The sequence below is a fragment of the Pseudophryne corroboree genome, chromosome 5, assembly GCF_028390025.1.
Source record: "Pseudophryne corroboree isolate aPseCor3 chromosome 5, aPseCor3.hap2, whole genome shotgun sequence".
Taxonomy (NCBI): Eukaryota; Metazoa; Chordata; class Amphibia; order Anura; family Myobatrachidae; genus Pseudophryne; species Pseudophryne corroboree.
In genome coordinates, this window is record NC_086448.1 from 632,383,243 (window position 1) to 632,400,548 (window position 17,306).

At 48.1% G+C, this 17,306-nt stretch overlaps 1 protein-coding gene across 3 annotated transcripts in view; it reads left to right on the plus strand.

Moving 5' to 3' along the window:
* The window catches only part of RBBP8 (RB binding protein 8, endonuclease), a 313,130-nt gene that overhangs the window by 122,991 nt on the left and 172,833 nt on the right, over positions 1 to 17,306 (plus strand). The gene's annotated exons all lie outside the window — the stretch shown is intronic.

Below are 17,306 nucleotides of genomic sequence, written 5' to 3' on the forward strand. Positions count from 1 at the left end.
AATATCTCAAGGTATCTAGTGCCCACTTAATGGCCAAAGCCTCCTTTTCCACAATGGCATACCTTTTTTCATGCTCATTGAGTTTCCTACTCAAATAAATGATAGGGTGTTCGTCCCCATCTCTGGTTTGGGACAGCACAGCACCTATCCCTACCTCTGAGGCATCTGTCTGTACCACAAATTCTTTTGAAAAATCTGGTGTTATCAACACCGGTTGTGAACACAAAGCCACTTTTAACGCTTGGAACGCCTTTTCTGCATCAGGGTTCCATTTCACCACATTTGACTGCTTCCCTTTGGTAAGGTCTGACAACGGCACCGCTGTGGTCGCAAAATTAGGAATAAACCGTCTATAGTACCCAGTAATTCCCAAAAAAGCCCTTACCTGTTTTTTATTCACTGGACGAGGCCAGTTTTGAATAGCATCAACTTTATTCAATTGGGGCCTAATCAGACCTCTGCCTATGGTGAAGCCCAAGTATTTGACCTCCTCCATTGCGAGGCAGCACTTCTTTGGGTTAGCAGTTAACCCTGCCTTTCTGATTGAGTCCAGTACTGCTTGTACTTTAACCAAATGTGACCCCCAGTCTGTACTGTGAATTACCACATCATCCAAATAGGCAGCTGCATATTTTCTATGGGGCCTCAAAATTTTATCCATCGCCCGTTGAAAGGTTGCTGGAGCCCCATGCAACCCAAAGGGTAACATCTTATACTGGTACAGCCCCTCCGGAACCGAAAAGGCTGTTTTTTCTTTGGCGCTATCAGATAAAGGTATTTGCCAGTAACCTTTGGTCAGGTCCAATGTGGTGAGAAACCTGGCTGTTCCCAGCCTTTCTACCAGCTCATCCACGCGGGGCATGGGGTATGCGTCAAACTTGGACACCTCATTTAACTTACGAAAGTCATTACAGAAGCGTATGCTACCGTCGGGCTTCGGGATGAGCACTATGGGACTGGACCACTCACTGTTAGACTCCTCTATGACTCCAAGTTCTAACATGGTTTTAACTTCCTTAGAAATAGCTTCTCGCTGAGCTTCAGGAATCCTATATGGCTTTAAATGAACCCTGACCCCTGGTTCTGTGACAATGTCATGTTTTATTATGGTCGTTCGGCCAGGCAGCTCTGAAAATACCTCCCTATTTTGGATGAGAAATTCTTTAACCTGATTGTTCTGATCAGCTGATAATGTCTCTGACACCTTCACTGCGGGAAGCAACCGGGGTGAAGACACCGAAGGGCAAGGCTCCGCTGACAGAGACAACCTATCTTTCCAGGGTTTGATTAAGTTAACATGGTAGATCTGTTCGGGTTTTCTCTTTCCCGGCTGGTATACTTTGTAATTAACCTCATTCACTTTTTCCCTAATCTCAAATGGACCCTGCCATTTAGCTAGGAATTTGCTTTCCACAGTGGGTACCAAAACAAGAACTCTATCTCCAGGAGCAAATTCCCGTATCTTGGCACTCCGGTTATAGACCCTCTGTTGAGCACTTTGGGCCTGTTCCATGTGCTCTCTGACAACAGGTACCACGGCTGCAATCCTATCCTGCATTTGTGTTACATGCTCAATAACGCTTCTATAAGGAGTGGGCTGTCCTTCCCACGTCTCTTTGGCAACATCCAACAGCCCTCTGGGGTGTCTACCATACAACAAATCAAATGGAGAAAACCCCGTAGAGGACTGAGGAACTTCTCTGATGGCCATTAACAAGTAGGGCAACAAACAATCCCAGTTTTTCCCATCTCTCTCAACAACCTTTTTTAACATACTTTTTAATGTTTTATTAAACCTTTCCACCAACCCGTCAGTTTGGGGATGGTAGATGGACGTCCTGAGGTGAGTGACCTTAAATAACTTGCACAATTCTTTCATGATCCTTGACATAAATGGAGTACCTTGGTCAGTCAAAATTTCTTTTGGTATTCCCACTCTACTAAATACCTGCACCAGCTCCCTAGCTATCGCCTTGGTTGTGATAGTGCGTAAAGGGACAGCCTCAGGATATCGAGTGGCATAGTCCATAATTACCAGGATATACTGATGGCCCCGAGCAGACTTTAACAAGGGCCCCACGAGATCCATGGCTATTCTGTCAAACGGGACCTCTATAATAGGCATGGGAACTAGTGGGCTCCTGAAATGGGGTCTAGGGGCATGATACTGGCATTCAGGACAGGAAGAACAATATTCAGACACTTCTTTATAAACCCCTGGCCAAAAGAACCTTTGTAAAACTCTTTCAGTGGTTTTTTCTGCCCCTAAATGTCCTGCGGTAACGTGACTATGAGCTAAATCTAGTACCGTTCTCCGATAAGGCTGGGGAACTACCAGCTGTTCCACCACATCCTCACCCCTTTTGACAATGTGGTACAAGAGCTCATTACAGATGGCCATGTGGGGATACGTAACCCTGTCACCTGGTACCACAGGTTCCCCATTAACAATCTTAACATTCTCTCTAGCCTTTATTAAGGTAGGATCCTTTAACTGTTCAGACGCAAACAGATCCTTCTTTACCTCCAGGTCAGGCACGCTTTCAGTTCTAACTACTATGTCTCTGTTCCCGGCAAGAGGGTCCTCACTGGACTCCCCATCTGTCACTTCCCCAGCCAAACTAGCAAAAGGCAAAGGGCCAGAAAGTTCCGAAGACCCACGTACATCCATAAAATCACCGGTATTATCAACTGGCTTTTTACTTCTCACATCTGTTGATAACCGTGATTCCCACAGTTTCCAAAAATGAGGAAAATCCCTCCCTATTATGGCCTCATGCACCAAGGTAGGGACCAGTCCCACTTTAACCATTGTTGACCCACAACAAGTTTCTATATTCACCTCAGCAGTGGCATAATGTTGGGTATCCCCATGTATGCAAGTTACCCCAATAGGTATTTGCTGGACCTTTAAGGGGTTCACTAACCCAGCTTTCACGAGGGTAACTAAACTTCCTGAATCTAGCAAGGCCTCTACCCGGTTACCTTCTAAGAACACATCACACATTTGTTTTTCCAGCTCAGGTGAAGGTACCACAGTACAGGCTAACCTAGCAAAGAAAGACATTCTGCGACATTCAAAGGCAGCATCACATTGCATGGGTTCTTGCGTGACTGGGCAATTGGCAATAACATGACCTGGCATACCACACCTAAAACATTTAACCACACGATTATCAACCCATTTGGGCAGCATAGACCGTTCTAGCCCCATTGGCCTGTTTCCAGGGCCAGTGTTTACAGTCTCTCCAGCCTTGCGTTCTCTTAACCGCCCAGCAACGTTTTCCCACGGAACAGTCTTACCAGTCTTTACTGAAGGGCGCTGTCGAGGATCTATGGGTTGCTGGGTGGTCATCAGTAGTTCCTCTGCTGCCAAATACCTCTCTACCATGTCCACTAATTGGTCAGCAGTACCCGGGTTTCCATGGCTCACCCACTTGCGCAGGACCATGGGCAAAGATCTCAAGTAGCGGTCCATGACGACTCTTTCCACCATCTGGGGACCAGTTAATGTCTCTGGCTGCAGCCATTTTTTTGTTAGCTGAATAAGGTCGTGCATCTGGGAGCGCGGAGGCTTCTCCATGGCGTACAGCCAACGGTGCACCCGTTGTGCTCGTACTGACAGCGTGACTCCCAGGCGGGTCAGGATCTCAGTCTTTAGTTTATCATAGTCCCGAGCCTCAGCAGGGCTTAAATCAAAGTAAGCTTTTTGGGGCTCACCTGACAGGAAAGGTGCCAGCAGACTAGCCCACTGTGCTTTCGGCCAGTTCTCACGCTCGGCAGTCCTTTCAAACGTGGTCAGATAGGCCTCCACATCATCAGCCTCTGTCATTTTCTGCAGGAAGTGACTGGCTCGTATAGAACTAGAGCTGGTTGGAGCACTGACGGCCACATCTCCAACCCGAGCTGCAAGTCTCTGCACCACTTCTGCTAAGGCCTCTCTATCCTGACGCTGTTGCCTGTAAAGTTCATCAACAACTGCCTGCTGTTGTCTCTTATTTTCCTCCATTGCCACCTGCTGTTGTCTCTTATTTTCCTCCATTGCCACCTGCTGCTGTCTGTTGGCCTCCTGCTGTAGTCTCCAATTTTCCTCCATTGCCACCTGCTGTTGTCTCCTATTTTCCTCCATTGCCACCTGCTGCTGTCGGTTGGCCTCCTGCTGAGCCGCTGTAGCTTGCAGCAAGGCTTTAAGCAGATCCTCCATGTCAACAGATTTTTCAGGCGGCTTTGCAGCTGCTTTCACCCAGGACATATATCAAACCCTCAGGGGTGAGTCTCAGTAACTTCACACTGGGCTGTATCTGCATAAACCACCGTTTTCTGCTGGCCTCACAAAGCTGCTGCTTTCACTTATGCGCAGAACGGCCTGCTCGCATTCTCCACCAAGTTGTAACACTGTAGGGGTGCAAGGTGCCTTTTCCTGGGGAATAAGGCAGCACGCAGCAGCTGAGGAACAACACAAGTCCAGTTTCTGGTACAACTGACCCCGGCCAGTTTTATTGAAACAGAAAATAAAACAAACCCCAAAATAAAAATACCTTGCCTGTCCGGCACTAACTAAACATAAGATGTTGCTAACTGTCACTAAACAAAACACAGAGTTCTTCAGTACATACTGTATAGCTTACTTGCATCAGAAAGCGTGTCTCTCACACACAGATCCTGCAGCCTTCCCAGGCAGTCTGCCCATACTAATCAGGTTAGAAGCACTATATCACTCTTACACAGCTGAAACCCTGATTAGCCCTCTGTGAGGCCAAAGACCCGAACTGGGCCCAATGTCTAGAACTCGCCTTATCTCTCTCTCAGAGCCTTTACCCAGCTTTTACAGCAAACTGAAAAGGTTCAGACAAAACAAAAAGCATTTTCCTAGAAGTTAACATTTTCTAAAACATGTAAGACAAGAACCTGGGACAAATATACCTGCCCTCAAACACTATCCCAGTGTTCTTGTCACACCATAGACACACAACTTATACGCCAGATAGCCGACCATAGGAAATTCTTTCGGTATAGGTACACCTTAGGAAGTAGGACCATGCGAGTTGGAGAAGTATCACCAGGATACTGTGCACAGATCGTACAAACTGATACGTGTACTAAACAGATGGGAGAATTAGGGTTAGGAGATTTCACATGGAAAATTTGTAACATGATAATGTCATACTCCGTCCCATTTGTTCTCCCCGATGATGCATATTTCATATGCGGGAGGAAGGCGTATAAGTGGCTTGCCCCAAACTCAGAGGGATTGTGTTATATTGGAAAAGTACTGCCTGAAGTAATGACTGTACCCCATAACAAAATGAAAGATATTCACCGCAGTGCACAAGCTCCTTATACTCACACCCATTACGAGCACATCGTTAAACGGAACCTGATAGAGAGAACAGAGCATCCGGCCTCTGACCTGATCCATGAATCCACCGGGATTCAATTCCTAATCGCGTTAGATATCACTCGTACCGCCAGAGGAGTGTTAAACTATAGATATATATCTGCGCTTGCAAATTTATTAGACAATATCACCGAAATGTATGACGACACATTCAGGTATACTGGAAGAGAGTTACAAGCCTACAAAACAGAACTGGTTCAGCATAGGATGGTTCTCAATTATCTCACAGCAGTAACAGGCGGGTATTGTGTTACCCTAGCGACTCAGTATGGAATAAAGTGCTGCACGTACATTACAAACAGCACTGAGGACCCGGTCGAGGTCATAGACCAAAAGATGGATGACATTTTGCAATTAAAATGGGAGTTCCGAAGGAGACATAATCTCACTCTCGCCGCTGTGGGCAATGAGCTGACCGGTTGGGTGTCATGGTTGAACCCACGAAATTGGTTTTCGGGCTTAGGAGAATGGGCCCAAGGTATTATCATGGATGTAGGGAAGTTTCTCTTGTGTATATTGGGAGTCGTCATATTTATTGGCCTGATATTTAGATGCGTTCGGATTTTAACAAAGTGTAAACGTAGTACCCGAGTGATGAGTCTAAGGAGTGAAGACACTGTAATTACAACGACTAATTTGATTTATGACCCAACGATAGAGACAATGTTGTGATGAAAATGTGATTCCACGGTCCGTTTCTTTCACCCGTTTCTCCTTTGTTTTCCTCCAAGGTACGAAGACATCCGCTTGGAAGAAGAATTTGACAACCTTTTACACAGACCACTGATGGACAATGCCATAGACCCCCAATATCCCTAGTGACTTTAACTTTTACGATAGCCCAATACTTTAAAGATTGTAAGTCTATGGACATTGAGAAAGCTTTTTGCACACCATTTATAGCAAAAGCATCGGGAGACTACAGTCAACATGTACATCGAGACAAGACACAAGACAAGACCTCAATCGGCAAATGTATATTAAACTCACATAGTTTATGACTGCATTTACCATAATTGCTTCTTATCTTCATTTCTACAACCTTCAGGTAATAACACACACATAGTCAATAGGGAACATAGGCACAGATATCAGCACTCACATATCCCCCCATTCATGTATCATCAACTAAAATGTGCTCCCCCATTTTGTTACAACCAAAAGCAGAAAAGAGCTCAGTAAAGTTTGACAGCCCATCCACAGACCCTTGATACGGGATAAGAAGGAATTCAAATGTATACTTCGCAATACCTCGAAGCTTGATTTAAAACACGTATGGCACGATGATACATGACCCCTCAAACATGGACTCATACACACATGCTTCTACTATTTCACTAGGTCATACTTTTTTCCCACCTTCTTCTCTTCATCCTTACCCAATCATAGAAATGTATTACATATGACATATAATTTTTCTCTTTTTGAACAGTTTTAGGAAGTGGCAGTTATTGATGACTGCCAAAGGGTGGACTGTCAAAGTCAGAAAAATATCATGCTGCACGTTGCCATATATTCACCTCATGCGCTCGCCCGCTGCACATGCACTTTCTCTGGCGTGCGTGCACATATTCGCAGTTGCGTGACGGCGCCCCTACGGGCGTGCGCTTGAACGCATGGTGTGTGCATTTACGGTAGAGTTTGTGTGCGTCTAGCGAGCGACACAATCGCTACTTAATAAATCCATATAGCAGGTTTAATAGATAATGTTCCCCTTAATAGTAACAGTAAGTTTGGTTAGTGTAGTTGGTCCCTGGACAAAGGAATTCCTCTTTTTGTTGTACGAAGGGCCAGACAGGGTTTGAGCAGATGTGTTTGGTACCTAACCGAAGAGTATTTTAATAGCAACAATCCGGTGTTGGTTAGATAAAGATTAATCGCTCCTGCATATAGTTATGGCCATTAGTAGTTTCTGGACATTTCTTATATTTGCAGTTCATTATCCATGCGGCGGGAATCCGGCGATTCCCTCCCACCTGAGCTGTTTGTAATAATCACAGCCCACCTGTTCAAACTAACCTATGACCTTTTGTTATGATGCGAGGAGACATTCCTGTGTCCAATGAACAATGAGATTATAGGTCCCTTTGTAGTATACTGTATGCAGTGTATATAAGATCAGCCAGCCTGGACAGCTCACGCTCTCACTCCACAAACGGTTTTCATATTGACTAACTTGGAGCTGGTACCAGGAATAGCGCAGCGATCGTTCCCAGTGTGTGTAAGTAATTCTCTGTAAATCAACTCGCTCTTTGTTTGTATTGGCCATTCACTCTCTCTCTCTCTCTGTTATAGTGTAAGATTGTAACGTTATTGTATATTTCTGTCTAGATATTCTGTTAGAATTATATGTTAGCTTGTAGTGTATGACTTGTAAACTGTTTACCCATTTTCGATATAACTAAAAGCTTGTTAGTAAAGGTGTTGGAACCTTAGCACGGTATCGTGTGTTCATTACATTGCAGAGGGTAATAGGAGCGTCTCGATCGCTCAAACAGCTTTAGGATTAACAAGGTTAAGCAGCGTTATATCGCTGCAGTATTTCAGTACAAGGTTTACAGCATAAGAGTATCCTTTCTGTGTGTTACATTCAAGGTTTACTGATTGTCATCCTGTGAGCGTCTGCGCCGTTCGTGATCTCCTCGTGGTCTCGAGCGTCCGCTACGCTGGTAGCGTAGCATTACGGTAGTCGCCCGCCTATAGCGTGCTCGACACCACGCATTAAGCTGTGAGCGAGCGTGCCGCATGTGCGTCTCGATCACGGCCGAGCGTATGCTACGCTAAGCGCGTACCCTTACGGTACCCCATACGCCAATTGCGTACTGAGTCTCTTACCCATATAGTGAAGGTTATAAGGTAATCAAAATCAGCATTATCAATTGGCGGCTCGTCCGCCCTCCACATATCCGCACTAGCGAACACAGACTTTATCTGTCAGCAAGGGCGGGAAGGCAGTATCCCTTCGTATCGGGATACAGTAGTGCTGGCTAGATAAGCGTCTGTTTCGCTACGTTGAAGAAGTGCTGGTGGAATCCGGAACCGGAGGTAAGAACAATACGCTATTGTCTTTTTAAAACTGTTTTATTTCTGTTTTGCGTACGCACGCATGCACGCATACATCTGCATTTCTTTTCATTTGTGTATTTTCACATCACTCTCCTGGTTGCCATTTCATAATTGATAACGTGCTGAGAAAGATTTGTTGCTATTGGTAGTTAAAAGTAATATTAATACGTTAAGGAGTAATTTGTAAAACACGTGCACGGCTTGCCTAAGATACAAGGAAGTTCGGTGTGGTGTTCGGTAGATGATTACAGTTAAAGATCATCTCCATTGATATAAACGTGTTAATTGTATTCCTGTGGACATATCTGGCTGGCGTACACGTGTCTCTAACAAAAGGGTGAGACTAGCGTACGCGACGCAAGGGCCGACGCACGGAGCATATATTACGCAACGGAGCGTCTGGGTACGCCCACATAATACAAATCACACGATAGTATTATTTTAAATAGGCGAAAAGGAGGTAACGCGATAATAGCGCAAATCGATCTCAGTGTCCAAAATTTTAAGCTAATAGATCCTTCTCTAATTTGCAACTCATCTGGACTAGACTGTGTTACTGAATGAAAGGGATTTCTGCGCAGAAACAAAAGTAAAATGTACATGAGGTGAAAGTGTGTGTATACATATATAAGTATTCTCTTTTTGATTGGAACGTAGAAGTCGAGTTCTCGTGAGGACATTCACGTAAGTGACAGCGTGGTGGCTTGGGAGGCATCCCTTGTTAAACATATACAGGAGCATTAGAGTATAGCAGAGTAAAAGTCTACTGTAGACACAGACCAGGAGGTCACGGACCAGGAGGTCCAGAGAGACAGACCAGGAGGTCTAGGTACAGCAGACTAGGAAGTCCGCTATAGATAGAGAAAAGAGGCACAACCCAGGGGGTTGGTGCAGTACCCATATAGGCCATTAAGCTCCGGCTGAAGGAATTCGCAGCAGCAATTTTCGATTCCACTGGTCGTTCCGCACATAAGATTAGTTGCTTATGTGCAGTACGATTGTACCGCACGTAATTGTGTGCAGTAGTTAGTAACTTGACCCAGTACCGTTTGCGTACGCTCTTACCCATATAGTGAAGGTTATAAGGTAATCAAAATCAGCATTATCACACACTTGTTCACTAACACGGTCTAAAATGACATGTAGAATACTTAAGTGTCTGTAAAATCACAGCGCTGATGAGCCAGGCGGATTTACAGAGGAGACTAAGCCCAGCAGTCCCGGAGACCAGACACAGCTATGTGAGAAAATGGCGCCGAAATCTCAGTCAGGGAGTGAGGGAGAGTGATAAGCAGCTCCAGGGCGGGAACACCAGAAGTCGATGGTGACTGGAGCTGGGGGGGAGGGGCTACAGGTCAGCGCTTTATCCCCTCTGCTGTTCCTCACCCCCTGGGTACTGTGGAGTCTATGTAGCATGGATTTCTTAAAATGCGACCTGTGCTCCCTGCCCTGGTGGATATAGTGGGGTCCTTGTGCAGTACAGTGTCCATGCCAGCGTCGCTGTCCATCTCCTGGGACCGCGACCGGAATGCAATTTACCGGCGGGTCCCACCTGGGGGACCCTCTTACTGCCTCCCTGATGTGTAGCCACACGATCCTGGAGAGCATCAGCGGCGGTGTGCCTATGAACCGGTGCGGCTCTGCTGCAAGTACCTGGGAACCGGCCACGGGAGTATGCAACGCTGCAGGGGAGGTGGTGGAGCAAAGCATGTCAGAATGACAAAGATAGTGCTGCGGCCCTTGAAGTCTTCTAAAAAACGAGATTTATGGTAAGAACTTACCGTTGTTAAATCTCTTTCTGCGAGGTACACTGGGCTCCACAGGGAATGACATTGGGGTGTAGAGGAGGATCTTGATCCGAGGCACCAACAGGCTCAAAGCTTTGACTGTTAACAGAATGTCTAGCGCCGCCTCCTCTATAACCCCGCCTCCGTGCACAGGAACTCAGTTTTTGTTAACCAGTCCAATGCAGTAGCTGGTAAAAGAGACGACAACTGTTAGTAGCCACAAACACCGCACACTCACGACAGGAGAGGGTGTCAGCGGCTAATGCCATACCAACCCAAAGAAGCTAAGGCGTCAGGGTGGGAGCCGTGTGTACCTCGCAGAAAGAGATTTAACAACGGTAAGTTCTTACCATAAATCTCGTTTTCTGCTGCGGGGTACACTGGGCTCCACAGGGAATGACATTGGGGATGTCCTAAAGCAGTTCCTTATGGGAGGGGACGCACTGTAGCGGGCACAAGAACCCAGCGTCCAAAGGAAGCATCCTGGGAGGCGGAAGTATCAAAGGCATAGAACCTTGCACAATTGTTCATGGGTCGCACCACGGCGGGCCGCCCAAGAAGGTCCAACCGACCGAGTAGAATGTGCCTTTATGGTAGCAGGAGCTGGAAGGCCAGCCTGTACATAAGCATGTGCAATCACCATTCTAATCCATCTGGCCAGGGTCTGCTTGTGAGCAGGCCAGCCACGTTTGTGAAAACCAAACAGAACAAAGCGAGAATCCAACTTCCTGATGGAGGCAGTTCTCTTCACATAGATACGGAGAGCCCGTACCAAATCCAAAGACCGTTCTTTGGCAGACAAACCAGGAGAGGCAAAGGCCGGAACCACGATCTCCTGATTAAGGTGGAAAGAAGACACCACCTTCGGTAAATATCCAAGGCGTGTTCTAAGAACCGCCCGATCACAGTGAAAAATCAGATATGGTGACCTACAAGACAAGGCACCCAGATCCGACACCTGTCTAACAGAGGCAATAGCCAGCAGAAACAACACCTTAAGAGAAAGCCACTTAAGGTCTGCAGATTCAAGAGGCTCAAACGGAGATCCTTGCAACGCCTCCAAAACCACCAACAAGTCCCAAGGAGCCACAAGCTGGACATAAGGAGGATGAATCCACAACACACCGTGAGTGAATGTATGCACATCAGGTAAGGTCGCAATTTTTCTCTAAAACCAAACCGACAACGCAGAAATATGAACTTTGATGAAGGCCAGACGAAGGCCCAAGTCCAGGCCTTGTTGTAGAAAGGCCAAAAGTTTGGCCGTACTAAGCTTGTAAGCGTCATGATTGTTACATGCGCACCAAGCAAAGTAAGAATTCAAGACCCTATGGTAAATCCGAGCAGAAGACGGTTTACCGGGCCTTCAACATGGCTTGAATGACCACCTCAGAAAATCCTTTGGCCTTAAGACGGAAGCTTCAAGAGCCACGCCGTCAAAGCCAATCGGGCTAAATCCTGATATACACAGAGGCCCTGAATGAGGAGATCAGGGTGCTGCGGAAGTAGAAGGGGACGCTCTATCCAGAGACCCTGTAGGTCTGAGAACCAAAGCCGTCTGGGCCACGCTGAAGCAATCAGAAGTAGGATTCCTCCTTCTTGCTTGAACTTCCTTATAACTCTGTGCAGGAGTGACACCGGAGGGAACACGTATGGCAGCCGAATGTTCCATGGAATTGCCAGTGCGTCCACGAATGCTGCTTGAGGATCCCTTGTCCTTGCTCCGAAGACCGGAACCTTGTGATTGTGTCGAGACGCCATCAGGTCCACATCTGGAAGACCCCACTTGTCCACGAGGAGTTGAAACACTTCTGGATGGAGGCTATACTCTCCGGCGTGTACGTCCTGACGACTGAGAAAGTCTGCTTCCCAGTTTAGGAACCCCAGAATGAACACTGCCGATATGGCTGGCAGATGGCGTTCTGCCCCCTGAAGAATCCGTGATACTTCCCTCACTGCCATGCGGCTTCGAGTGCCGCCTTGATGATTGATGTACGCCACCGTGGTGGCGTTGTCCGACTGTACTTGAACAGGTCTGTTCTGTATCAAACGCTGGGCCAAGTTCAATGAGATGAACACCGCCCGCAATTCCAGAATGTTTATCGGGAGGAGAGACGACTCCTTGGTCCACCGACCCTGAAGGGAGTGTTGCTCCAACACCGTGCCCCAATCCCTCAGACTGGCGTCCGTCATCAGAAGGACCCAGTTGGAGATCCAGAAGGAACGACCCCTGCTCAATCGTTGGTCTTGAAGCCACCAGCTTAGTGACAGACAGACCTCCGGAGATAATGAGATCATATGAGACCTGATCCGGTGAGGCAGGCCATCCCACTTGGCAAGAATCAGCCTCTGGAGAGGACGGGAATGGAATTGAGTGTACTCCATCATGTCGAAAGCAGACACCATGAGACCTAGCACTTGCATTGCCGAATGTATCGACACTTGCGGACGAGATAGGAAGCATCGAATCCTGTCATTAAGCTTCAGGACTTTCTCCTGAGACAAGAACAACCATTGGTTGTGAGTGTCCAACAACGCTCCCAGGTGAACCATGCTCTGAGCAGGGACAAGGGAAGATTTCTTCCAGTTGATGAGCCACCCGTGGGCTTGCAGGAACTGGATAGTCAAATCTAGATGACGTAGGAGAATCTCTGGGGAATTTGCCAGGATCAACAAGTCGTCCAAGTACGGTAGGATCCTGAACCCTTGACGGCGGAGTACAGCCGTCATTACCGCCATAACCTTGGTGAAGACTCGCGGAGCCGTGGTCAAACCAAAAGGTAACGCCCGAAACTGGTAATGGAGGTTGCCAACCACAAACCTCAGGTACTGCTGATGCGACACTGCAATGGGAATATGCAGGTAAGCCTCCTGTATGTCCAGTGACACCATATAGTCCCCAGGCTCCAAGGCCAGAACAATAGAGCGAAGAGTTTCCATACGAAACTTGGAGACCTTCACAAACTTGTTCAAGGACTTGAGATTGAGAATGGACCGGGAAGACCCATTTGGTTTCAGGACTAGGAACAGTGGTGAATAGAACCCCTTGCCTCTCTGAGCCAGAGGCACCTGTACTACCACTCCTGTGTCCCAGAGGGACTGTACCACCGAATGAAGAGTCTTTGCCTTCACCTAATCCGAAGGGACATCTGTCAGGCAAAATCGATGAGGGGGACGATTCTTGAAGGATGACGACTTCCCGTACCCAGGCATCGGAAGTGGTCTTCAACCATTCCTGGGTAAACCCTAGATGTCGGCCCCCCACCCTGGGATCCCTTAGAGGGAGGCCCGCCCCATCATACAGCAGGCTAGTCAGTTTTGGAAGCAGGCTGACGGGCAGTCCAGGCCCGTTTGGGCTTATTAGGTTTGGAAGTGCAAACCTGTTTTGGGTACGCCTGACCTTTTGCTTTCCCTGAAGGACGAAAGGAGCGAAAGGAAGTACTCTTAGCCTTCGGCACCAAAGGAGCAGTACTAGGAAGACATGCTGTTTTAGCAGATGCTAAGTCGGCCACTATCTTGTCAAGGTTTTCTCCGAAAAGAATGTCTCCTTTGAAGGGGAGTACCTCCAGGGTTTTCTTAGAGTCCATGTCCACACACCAGGACCGTAACCAGAGAATTCGGCGAGCCAAAATGGACGTAGTAGAAGCCTTAGCCGCCAAAATACCGGCATCAGAAGCCGCCTCTTTAATGTAATGAGACGCTGTAACAATATACGACAGGCATTGTCTAGCATGATCAGAAGCATTGGAAGGCAACTCCACCTCCAGCTCCTGAGCCCACGCTTCCACAGCTTCTGCAGCCCATGTTGCTGCAATAGTGGGCCTATGCACAGCACCGTTTAAGGTGTAGATTGCCTTCAAACAACCCTCCACACGCTTGTCCGTCGGCTCTCTCAAGGACGTGACAGTAGTTACAGGCAGAGCAGAGGATACTACCAGCCGCGCCACTTGCGAATCCACTCTGCGGGGGTGTTTCCCAATTTTTACTAAGCTCCGCAGCGAGGGGGTAGCGAGCCAGCATCTTCTTGTGAGGCGTGAACTTCTTTCCTGGATTTTCCCAGGACTCCTGACGTATGTCAACTAAATGGTCAGAGTGAGGTAAAACTTGTTTAACCACCTTCTGACGTTTAAACCTGTCCGGTTTCTTAGGGGCAGTGTCAGGCTCCTGTTCATCATCAACCTGAAGAATGAGCCTGATAGCCTCTAACAAGTCAGGAACATCCACCTGCGTAACAACTTCCCCATCAGAAGCATCAGGATCAGAATCTGTGGGGTCCGTATAAGCGCCATCCTCATCAGATGAGGTGTCTGGGATGTGGGTGGATTGTGAGGAAGTAATTGCCCGCTTAGAGGACCCCTTGGTCTTAGGCGGGCTAGGGTTAGACTTTTGAGTAGTCAGTGATTGGTTCAATTGCTGTAACTGATTGGGCAGTTGATCTGCCCATGGCGGATTAACCGCGGGGACCATAAGCGGTTGTACCAGCACAGGAAGTCCCATAGGGGGCGTTACCACCATATTCAATAGCGTGGAGAAGGTAGCCCAAGGTGGATCATTTTGCACCCCTGTTGCTTCAGTCCCACCAGGGGACAAGGAACCCCCAGAACCTGAACCCTCAGCTGCTATGCTATCCTCAAATGTGTCTGCAGTGTCAACACCACGCAGTGTGGGATCAGCCCCAGCTCCGTTGCCCTTTGTAGCTGACATAATCAAAAGCTCAATGCAAGGCTACACAGTACAATATCAGCAGCACAACACCTGACAAGAACTCCCTGTGCAGTGTATCAGCACAAACTGGGTATTCAAGAGGTATATGGTGACTAAAAATCACAGAGAAAAATACACACTGAGTATATCCTGTGAACTGCCTATATTTATGATAAACCTGACACACTTACATACCTCCCAACTTTTCATCTCTCCAAAGAGGGACACACGCGCGGTGAAGCCACGCGCGCTCCTGAAAAGGGGTGTGGCCTACAAAAAGGGGACATGGCTTTGTGGAGGATCCGCGATCGTGAGCCACGCCCCCGTTTTCATCACTGAGGGGGCATGCCCAGCGCTCTGTGAGCGGCTGGCATGCCCCCTCTCCCTCTGACTCCAGTGAATAGACACTGTGCGCATGCGCACAGCGTCTATTCACCGCTGCTCTGCTAAGCAGGACAGCGAGAGACAGAGCCTCCCAACTGCCCCCCACCGCGGGACACTGTGGCCCACGGGTGGGACAGTCCCCAAAAAACGGGACTGTCTCGCGAAAATCGGGACAGTTGGGAGGTATGCACTTAGCCCCCTCAGGTTATAGAATATAGGGATAGCAATCTGAGTGAGAGACACGAAATGGAGGTCACACAGCAGCTATATGCACACACACCGAGTCACAGTTTGTACAATGCAGAAATTATGACATGAAATTAAACTGCACTGGACTAGCAATACATAGTACTAAGTATAGCTATACACTGAATAGATATAACAATGCACAGTAAAGACTGGATGTATATCACAGGGTACTTGTACTAAATATCCCTGACTAAATGCACTTTTTCTTAACTAACACTGTCAGCAGACATGTAGAATACTTAAGTGTCCTGTAAAATGCACAGCGCTGACAGGCAGGCGGCTTTACAGAGGAGGATTTGCCCAAACAGTCCCAGGATCAGCTCTACTTGCTATAATGGCGCCCAAACGCTGACAGGGAGTGAGGGAGAGAGCGAGAGATGCAGCTCCAGGGCGGGAACATTTACTCTAAATGGCGCCCTGGGGCTACAGGTCAAAGCCTTATCCCCCTGCTGGACTTCACCACCGGGTATTGGGGGCTTAAATAAACGGTTTTATGAGAGAAAGCCGACCTGTGCCCATGCCCTGGTGGTCTAGTGGGGTCCCTGTACTACCACAGTGTCCACACCGGCCGCGCGGGATCAAGATTAACAGCGGGTCCTGTTGAGGGGACCCCTTACTTCCTCCCTGTAGTGCGACCACGCGATCCGGGAGAGCAGCGGTCGTGTGTGTGACTAACAATGAAACAAACCGGAGCCTCCGCTGTAGGTACCCGGCAACCAGGCACGGGAGTGTACAGCGCCACTGGGGGAGGTGATGGAGCTGCAGCAGGAGATGTCTGACTGACATCTAACACAGTCAGTGTCTCTGCTGCAGCCCTTGACTTCTTCAAAATACTTTAAAAGCTTCTTTCAGGGCTGCTGGAGCAGCCCCCCAGTTAAGTGCCTGCTTACTGCATGGCACCAAAACTGAACTGAACAGTCAAGCTTTGAGCCTGTTGGTGCCTCGGATCAAGATCCTACTCTACACCCCAATGTCATTCCCTGTAGAGCCCAGTGTACCCCGCAGCAGAAAAGCTCTTTTCAGGGCTGCATAGCGCAGCCCCGTTAGGTGACCTGCTCTGCAGGCACCAACTTACAAACTGAGCTCCAGTGTCCGGAGGCGGGGTTATAGAGGAGGCAGTGCAATGCGTCCTGGAAAGAGTCAAAGCTTTAGCGCAGGGGTGGGGAACATTTTTTCTACCAAGGGCCATTTGGATATTTATAAAATCCTTCAGGGGGGCCATACAAAACTTATCAACTTAAAAATTAGCCTGCCCCCAGTCAGTTGTTATGCCCCAGTAGATATGCCCTCAGTCTTTTGTTATGCCCCATTAGATATGCCCCCAGTCAGTTGTTATGCCCCATTAAATATGACCCCTGTAGTTATGCCCCATAAGATATGCCCCCTAGTAGCGCCGCTTACACACACAAAAAAAATAACCACACAATACTTACAAGCCCCGCTTCTTACTCCGCTGCCCTCTGCCTGGCCACACGCTCCTCGGAACTATGGGAGAGACATCATGATGTCTCTCCCATAGCGCCGCACATGTACACTGCCTGAGCCGGAAGCCAGAGCTCAGGAGTGAGCTTCTGCCTCCAGCTGCTGCTGAGAATAAGGAGCCGGGCGCCCGTTAGTAACAAAATCTCAGCGGGCGCCCGGCATCTCCCTCGGTTAGGTGAGCCTGGCTAGGCCAGATCAAGTGGCTTTGCGGGCCTTATACGGCCCGTTGTCCTGAG